The following is an 8298-nucleotide window of genomic DNA, read 5'->3' as shown; positions in this document are numbered from 1 at the left end:
GTCACACTTTGTTCTTGTTTAGGGCTAAAATGATAAGTAGATTAACTGATTAACAACTGGTTATTTTAAGAACTTGATGGTCATGTTTTAGCTTCTAGTACTGGCAACTTGCTTATTTTATTTGGTCATACAAAACCAGAAATTCCACGATTTTACTTGTTTCATTTTTTAAAATGATTTCCTTACACGTTAGAGGGCAAACATAACTGAGCGATCAAGTCTTCTGAAGACATGGTAGTGTGTAAACATTAGTCTTCACAATTAAAAGTCAAATGAAAAGTCCCATCCTGTGTATTTCAACATATAAACAAGGGGGAAAGCTGCAAACAGAATGTTTATTTTGTGCTTTTAGCATGATTAATGTTGGAGCCTGAATGTTGGATTAACCTTTTAAAAAGCAAATGTGTATCACATGAAAACCATGTGAGTCATCTTTATTTGTACACACATATATTAATCGTCTCATTGCACATTCTCATCGCTGCTGCCAACTCACAGATCGTCATATGATGTTCAGGTTGAGACAGGACAGAGTTGCACTTCAGTCTGATTGTGAAACCGTAAGCAGAGCTCTCTGCTCAGTTCCGTTACCTCTGCAGCGGCGCTTGTGTAACCTGTTGCTGCCTGATTCATATCTGTGAACTACAGGGTGTGGTCTGTGGGGTCTTTGATAGCCTATTGTCCGGCGAGGAATGTTTCCAGTCTCTCCACATTTCCAGTGGGACAAAAATATGTTGAATTTCCACCCAGAGGTTTCCACAGAGAATGAATATGCACCCCATCCAGGGTGGGGGCTTTTAGGCAGATGACAAATGTTTGTGTGTTGTTCCAAATTTCCTCCACTCTCTTGTGACTGTTTTTGACGGGTGAAGGGTTTAAGCTAAATGACACATGTTTAATGCTCTTCTCCTCCTTTGTTTTTTTTTTAAACCAGGTGGTGCCTTGGTGACTGAAGTTTGGATCAGGCAGTGAGAAGGCAGCTCCAGGGTCCAATGAGTGTGAAGGTAAGGCAAAAAACAGGAGGCTGTTGGAATCAGAGCCAGACAGACTGGAATGTGGCCAAGCCTTGGAATGAACAGTTCCTCCACCCCTCCCTCGCTAAAGTGCCATATCCCCCCCCCCCCCCCCTCTCTATAATGCTGCATTTTTTTCACCACTTTTCTTCTCCAATTGCTTCATTTCTCAGGCTGTCCTCCTTACGCTGCAATTTTCTTTCCTTTCTTTCTTTTTTTAAATTTTACTTCTCTCTGTCCACCACATACTGTGCGTGAATCAGTACTTAGTACGTAATACCTCAGTGCTTATGATTAAAATCCTAATAATTTCCTGTCCATACAGAGGCATGGTCGCTCCATCTCGCTCGCTCTCTCTCTCTCTCTCTCTCTCTCTCCCCCCCCCCTCTCTCTCTTTTAATAATTTCTTGAGAATGTGGGAAACCATTTGTATGCAAGGCGATTGAAATGTTTTTAACTTTGAACTGCTCATCCAGAATAAATTAAATGATCCATAAAAACTTATCTTGTACATAAATGCATCTTTACCTTTTTAATTTTGTGCCCTTGCTTTTTTAACATTAATAAGGTAATTAGGTAACATTTAATCCAACTCAGGTTATCCAGTGACCCCTTTAAAGAACTTGTAAGAAATAAGGCTAACTTCCACTTTTAAATTCAGCAAACAGTGGTTTCAGCTGCTTTTCATGGCTACTGCACCACATTAAGAATCGGTAAGCCCTGTATCCTCAAAGCAAGAAGGTCCTGGGTTTGAATCCAGGCTGCATTTTTCTCTGTGGAGTTTGCATGTTTTCCTGTTATCTCTGGGTACTCCAGTTCCTCCCACAGTCCAAAGACATGCATGTTAGGTTAACTGGTGATTGTAAATTGACTGTGTTTGTGAATGCAAAACTGAATGGTTGTCTGTCTTTCTGTGTTATTGCTGCAAGCGACTGACGTCCTGTCAAGGCTGTACCCCACGTCTCTATGGTCTCTATGATATGGCCTGCAGCACCTCCACGACCCTGAATTGGATAAGTGGAAGAGAGTGAATGGTTCTGTTATAACTAAGATAAATAATTATCAATTGGTCAAATATGAATTTTCATTCATCCTCTTTTCTGTATTTCCAGGTCATAGATTTGGAAGAAGAAAACGATACAGGCACTACTGAATGCCTCACTGTCGAGAGCTCCTGTTACAGGTGCGTTGTATCTTGAGTAATTATTCCAGAGGTTTGCACAAAATATATACACACAATTATTATAAATGTATGTAGTTTGACTCTTTTACATTTGATTCTTCAGAAAAATAAATAGTAGAATCGTTCTATAAAAGTGGAACTGCATGTTTATGCATTTGTATTTTTGCATCTACACTTTGTGTACATGTTTTCACTCTGCAGAAACTACACACAGCTGTTTGAACCGATTGTGATTGATGATGAAGATCCTACTCCTAACGAAGCCAAAGCTGAGCCCCCAGAAGAACCTGTGTTAGTAATTTAAACATTTGAATCCAATTAACCGCCATCTTGTTCTGTACAAGACATCATGCAATCATGAGAGAAGTATATACACCTTTAAAAAATAAGTTTCCCTTTCTCCAGACACCAATTTGGAGGCACATGAAATTATTGCAAATTTGGCACTGGAACTTGACCACAAGAAGGTCAGCAGGTTCAATATATCAAGGTCAGCTGTATGGGATGGAGCTGTTAGAGGATTTCGACGCAGCACATACTCTGACAACTACGACATGTTCATCAAGTTTAATGATGATGCTGGCAGCTTTGAAGACGGTTTGGATACAGGTGGCCCGAGGCGTGAATTCCTCACACTTCTTATGGGCAGTCTGAGAAATCGCCCCATCTTTGATGGACCTCCAGAGAGCCGTTATCTTGTATATAATTCAAGAGGTGGATGTTTTCTCCGTAATTATTACAATGGAAATTTTAATAAAAATTGGCTTATTTTTTTCATTAGCATATTTAATAGCAATTAACCATGATAATTATGTGCCCTGTATTACAGCTGCCAGGCAAGATGAGTACTTTTTAGCAGGAAAGATGATCGCTGTATCCATTGTGCATGGGGGACCAGCACCACATTTCCTCTCCAAGAACCTGGTCAACCACATCACAGGGAATCAGAGTTTCAGCGCCACTGTAGAAGATGTGCAAGATGAGGAGATCACAAAAGTTCTACATCAGGTAGAAAATTACCTAGGCTCAGGGAATGGGTTTACTTAGAAGACACTTGGGGCCAGTTTAAAAGATTAAATCAGGATAACAGTTATCCGTGTTGGATCATATCTTGAAAGTAGGTTCAAGGTAGATTCTGTAATCTGAAAGGACAGATTTCCACCTCCCAACAACACAAGTGAAATAACAAATTGATTATTTCTTTAATCCAATGTTTGAATGAATCGTAAAAGTAGTGAAAATTATTTTTGTTTTTCTTACAGTAAACCTTTTTTTTTTTTTTTATAGGTCCTGAAAGCTGAATCAGAGTCTTTGCATAATCTTATTTTGCAAAACAGCACAATCTTCCAAACTGCTGGATGCCTCAGAAATGTCAAGCCTTGTGAGAAACAAGCATTTGTGGAGGAATACCTCAGATGGTACATCCTTGAAAGAAACCAAAGTGTCATACAACGGTAAACTCATTACTCCTTTTAAATTCAGGATGGCCAGTTGCTCATCACAGCAGCCACTGACATTTTCAGACCTTCAGATGTATATGAAAAAACTGATTCGGTAGCATCCGGTGATCTGATGAACAACAACTTAATTCCTGAGCCACTGTTGCACGCTATTAACCTTTTGACACTAGAACTCTAATTTAGTATACATTTATTGTTCACAATGACCCATAATAATCAGTCATGCAACATGATTAATTTTTCAGTTATTTATAAAAAGAGGTGATCCCTTTTTCGACACACTTGTTTATTCCAGTGTGAAAGCACTATTTTTTTTTTTAAATGCTGAAATCCCAATGAGCTCTTCTTTTTTTGCTGTCACAGTTAATTTATGAGCACTATTAATTATTTTTGTGTATGCATTTGAAATCTGTCCAAATTTATAATGAAAGATCTAGTAGGTAAAGTCATTTAAACACAATTTAGAAGACTGCAATAGTCATAGCTATAAACCAATTATTAGTTATTTGTCTATCCTTTGCAGATTTAAAGATGGACTGGAAAGTCTGAATTTTTTAAGTGCACTGCAAAAACATTCCAGTGTGCTGGCCCCACTCCTATGCTTCTCTGCAAAGGCCCTGACTGCTTCAGAACTGGAGAGCATGTTCAGACCAGATCTCAGCCCAGCAGGAAGCAACAAGCGGCATAAGGAGGTCCTAACACTTGGCTTTTGGGCAGATTATCTCCTTGATTGTGAAGGTTTGAATGGCCGTTTTTATTTGTTTATAGTTTTATGAAAGGAGAGGTAAGGAAATTAATTTTCTGTAATGTACTACAGTGTTTACTTTCTTCTTTCAGAGAAGGCAACAGCAGTGTGTCTGGAAGATTTGATGATGTTTGCCACAGGGCTGACGGCAGTTCCACCGGCAGGAATGACACCACCACCATGCATCCAGTTTTTAAGTGATTCGCCTTTTCCAGTTGCAAACACCTGTGCAAATACTCTGAAGCTACCCATCTGTGACTCATATGGCATCTTTAAGGCCAACATGGACTTTGGAATTCAAAATGCTCCAGGATTTGGATGTTCTTAAATCAGCAAGGTCATCAAGTTACAGTTACTGAGTTACCCTGTTAAGTAGTGTGCCAACGGCAGCTGAACCTAACACATTCATGTGATAAGCAACTTCCATATTGTTAAACATTTAGTTGTTTTTTCTTAATATTGTGTATGTTGGAAAAGTGACAGAAATGCTGGACACTATTTGTAAATGGTTTTATTAAAGAAAATTGTAAATGTTTCCTTGTGGTTAAATGTTAATATTTAAATTCATGCCAGTTGCTGTATATTATGAACAATATTATATTCAATTTAGCAAGAGGGAAAGGAAACACTACTAACATTAAAAAAATGAAGGAAAAACAGAAGGGCTGGAGCACTCAAGTCCAAAGGTTTTATTAGGTGCAAAAAAAGGAAAGAAACTAACGTTTCGACACAGTGTGTGTCTTCGTCAGAGTAACTCTGACAAATGTCATTACAAACTGAAGTTCAGTTGGTATCTAAAACCCAGCTATGTCCTTCAGGGCCAAATACAGTTCTGTGGCCGATTCCCAGTCTTGTGGCTGCTGCAGTGTGTTTTGTTGTACAGCCTGTTGTAAATATTCCTCAATGTTTGGATCACCACACAATCCAACCGGTAGCCCCTCCTCGGGAAACACATCCAGTTCCCTCTCCTCAACAGCAAGTCCACAGTCTCTTGAACCATATCTGCAAAATGAAAATAGAACAGTGAAGGATTTTTTGCTGACAATATGGAACTATATAAATCAACGCATGCAGTGACATGTTATAAACTGCTGTATCATACTTATGTGTAAAATTATGAATATATATTAACCAACTTAAGCAATAACAACACCTTGCATTTAGTTTGATGCAAAAGGTTAATTCATTTTGTTAAGAACTCAAATACCTGTGAGGCAAGAGATAGAGTTCGTTTGGAATCCCCCCTGGACACGATGCAAGTCTGCTTGGCCGGATCCTGTGTTTGTTCCAGAGGTCTTTGCATTCATCCAGGTCTTTCTGTAGAACCCCTCTGAAGCAGAATCTCAGCAAGCATTGGTGTTCGTGGCTTCCATTTAAGTTTCCAGAGTCTCTTAGGTCTCCAAACAAGTCCATCCAAAACTGAGACCTGGGTATATAATTAATATTTAAGAATCAATTTAGCTTTGTTCTTGGTCATTTTATAGGGTTTGTTACATTTTGGTCCCATTTAAAACATGCCACAAATGGATGTCAAACAAAGTAATGCATATTAGTTTTCCATAAATATTGTAGCGACCCTGCAGTAATGTTCTTGTTAAAAATGCTGTATTCTTTTCACTCTGTTCTGTGTGTTGATTGTGAGGAGTGGAGAGTTTGGTCTGAGTTTTTCATTTTGTATTGGCGTCGTTAAATCTAGGCAAGCATGCTCATTTCGGCACAACAGCTGACAGTGACCATTTTGAGTTCCTGCAATAAAGTGACGGCTGTTAACGTCTATCTCATCCAACTTTTCAACACGTCCAGCAGGACGCTACTCTATTTTCTTAATAAATGCATGTAAAAAAAACGATCTGATCAGCTTTCACTGTAGCTTATGTAGCCAAGTACAGGATAGGGTAGGGGAAATTAAAGTAAGATGGAGAGAATGGGCCAATAGCTAGATTCGCAGGAGGGATAAAGGGAGTTGCGTGGAGAAGAATGACTGGAGCCACAGGTAAAGTTGCTATGAATTGTATTAAACTATTTAGCAACAATTTAACAGCATTTTATGAACAGGAATGAAAACATAAAATAAAATACAGTGACAGCAATAATAATAACAGTCAGAATCCTATCTGAGCTCAGATATGTCAGTCTTGCCGGCTTAATAGTCAGTGTTCAGTCAAGTCAAATCCAACAGGTCAAAAGTTTGTGATTGGTGCGATTTCGTCCTACCGCACTGTTGCAATTGTTCGTGAGAGAAGAGCAACCTGCCCTTCTGGGCCAACTCAGAATGGCTGTGGTTCGGTTCGGTTCAAAGGGAAAGGCTCGCCATCTTCCTCGTCAGGAAGAGATCCAGGTCTCACGATCCCATAAAAAAACCTAGCCTGTAAACAACAGGACTATTACTAATTCAGTTCACACTCTAATGATATACATGGCCATATGTAAATAATGTAAGTGCTATAATAAAACAAGCACAAAACATTAATTCTAATTTCTAACTATAGTCTATACAGTGCATCTTAATCATGAATGCAATCTTTAAATCACAATCAGCTTATTCTATCGTCAAGGTGCACATTTCTATCAGAAATCAGAAATAAACCATAAACTATGGTAGATTATTTTTTTACAGTATTGCCCTTTAACTGAATTACAGGAGCATTGCTTTACACTGCATAGCAATGAAGCAATATATTATTTACACTCAATGTACAGAATAAAATTACCAAAAGAATATACAAAAACCCACAGGCTGTAGTTTTACAGTATGTGGTAACGTATCAGCACAGTAAGAATACACACTGACATCTATCCAGTGCCGCTCGAGCATCAAATGTAACAAAATAAAGTAGATTCATGACCTTTAAGATCAACATTAACTTATTCCATCATCTAATTTTAGTGCATTTAATATTCAACAAGTAATACTAGAACATCATCAGCACACAAGCTGAGTGCTCAAAATGGCTGAACTCAGTGAGAAACCCCGTGTGTTCTCCCACAGTGAAAACGTGGTCAGCTACAGCTATGAGCATTAGGCTAGTTAGCTTTTCAATTAGCCTGATTCGCCCAGTCCCAGTTTAACTCACCAGCACACTTCTAATGTTCAACTCTCAGAGAGGATCTTGTTCAACTCTCAGAGAGGATCTTGTCCACTTCATCCGCTCCCGCGCAGATCTACAACATTGAAATCGGGCCATTATATTCCCTGTTAACTTCTTGTTAGCTTTTTAGCTTCAAGGTTAGCTTAACAGCTTCTGACTCACCGCGATGGTTTCAAGGTCCGAAATGTTCACAATAAATCAGGTCCGTTTCTCCAAGGTCCATGCAGATCTCCGGTATGGATATTTGCTCAATTTATCAAGTTAATAGTTATTTTCCAGCGAAAAGCTTGGCGGTGAAAATCAGTGATGGTCTCGTGCACCTCCGTCTCTCTCTGTGTCTGAGCACGTGACGGTACAGAGCAGGGGAAGGCGGGGCTTGTTCCTTCCTAACCAGTAGGGGTGTTAAATATACTCTTTGGGTTTTATTCTTATATTTATAGTATTTATCTTTTATTATTGATTTATTTTTGATCAACTCAGTGATTAACAGAGTAATGATAAATCCCAATTAACAATAACATGTTGTAGTGCATTACTGAGTCGTGTAAACTCACTGGGTTACACTTACACCTACCAGACACAAATGTACCCACCTTCCTCTTCTGAAATAAGACCACCATGACTCGATGCGCTGATTCCCAGTAGATGATCCGTAACTGTGGCTTGACGATCCAGCATAATAGTCCGTGTGCGCGTGACGGAGGGTACACTGTATTGCTGCCATAGTCCCATTCTCAGTCCCGAAGTCTGTTCGTAATCTCATTGGTATCACACCAAGACTCTTTACACAGTTTATATAATTGTGAGC

The 8298-nt window shown here is 39.0% G+C and overlaps 3 long non-coding RNA genes across 3 annotated transcripts; 1 reads left to right on the top strand and 2 right to left on the bottom strand.

Annotated features, from left to right (window-relative positions):
• The first annotated feature begins 3508 nt into the window (after nt 1-3508).
• On the top strand, nt 3509-4945 carry LOC308406349. Its single transcript, XR_013973526.1, has 3 exons — nt 3509-3650; nt 4180-4394; nt 4494-4945. It is a non-coding gene; the product is annotated as an uncharacterized lncRNA (long non-coding RNA).
• Nucleotides 4946-5075: 130 nt separating this feature from the next.
• Nucleotides 5076-6266, bottom strand: LOC308406350. The gene is made up of 2 exons (XR_013973527.1): nt 5609-6266; nt 5076-5403 (listed from the first exon to the last, which is right to left on the bottom strand). It is a non-coding gene; the product is annotated as an uncharacterized lncRNA (long non-coding RNA).
• Nucleotides 6267-6275: 9 nt separating this feature from the next.
• On the bottom strand, nt 6276-8048 carry LOC308406347. The gene is made up of 3 exons (XR_013973525.1): nt 7653-8048; nt 7476-7563; nt 6276-6767 (listed from the first exon to the last, which is right to left on the bottom strand). It is a non-coding gene; the product is annotated as an uncharacterized lncRNA (long non-coding RNA).
• Nucleotides 8049-8298: the final 250 nt, after the last annotated feature.

This window comes from Rhamphochromis sp. 'chilingali' (assembly GCF_963969265.1).
Source record: "Rhamphochromis sp. 'chilingali' genome assembly, chromosome: 11".
NCBI classification, from domain to species: Eukaryota; Metazoa; Chordata; class Actinopteri; order Cichliformes; family Cichlidae; genus Rhamphochromis; species Rhamphochromis sp. 'chilingali'.
The sequence above is the reverse complement of the archived record's forward strand: the minus strand, read 5'-3'. Positions and strand labels throughout refer to the sequence as shown.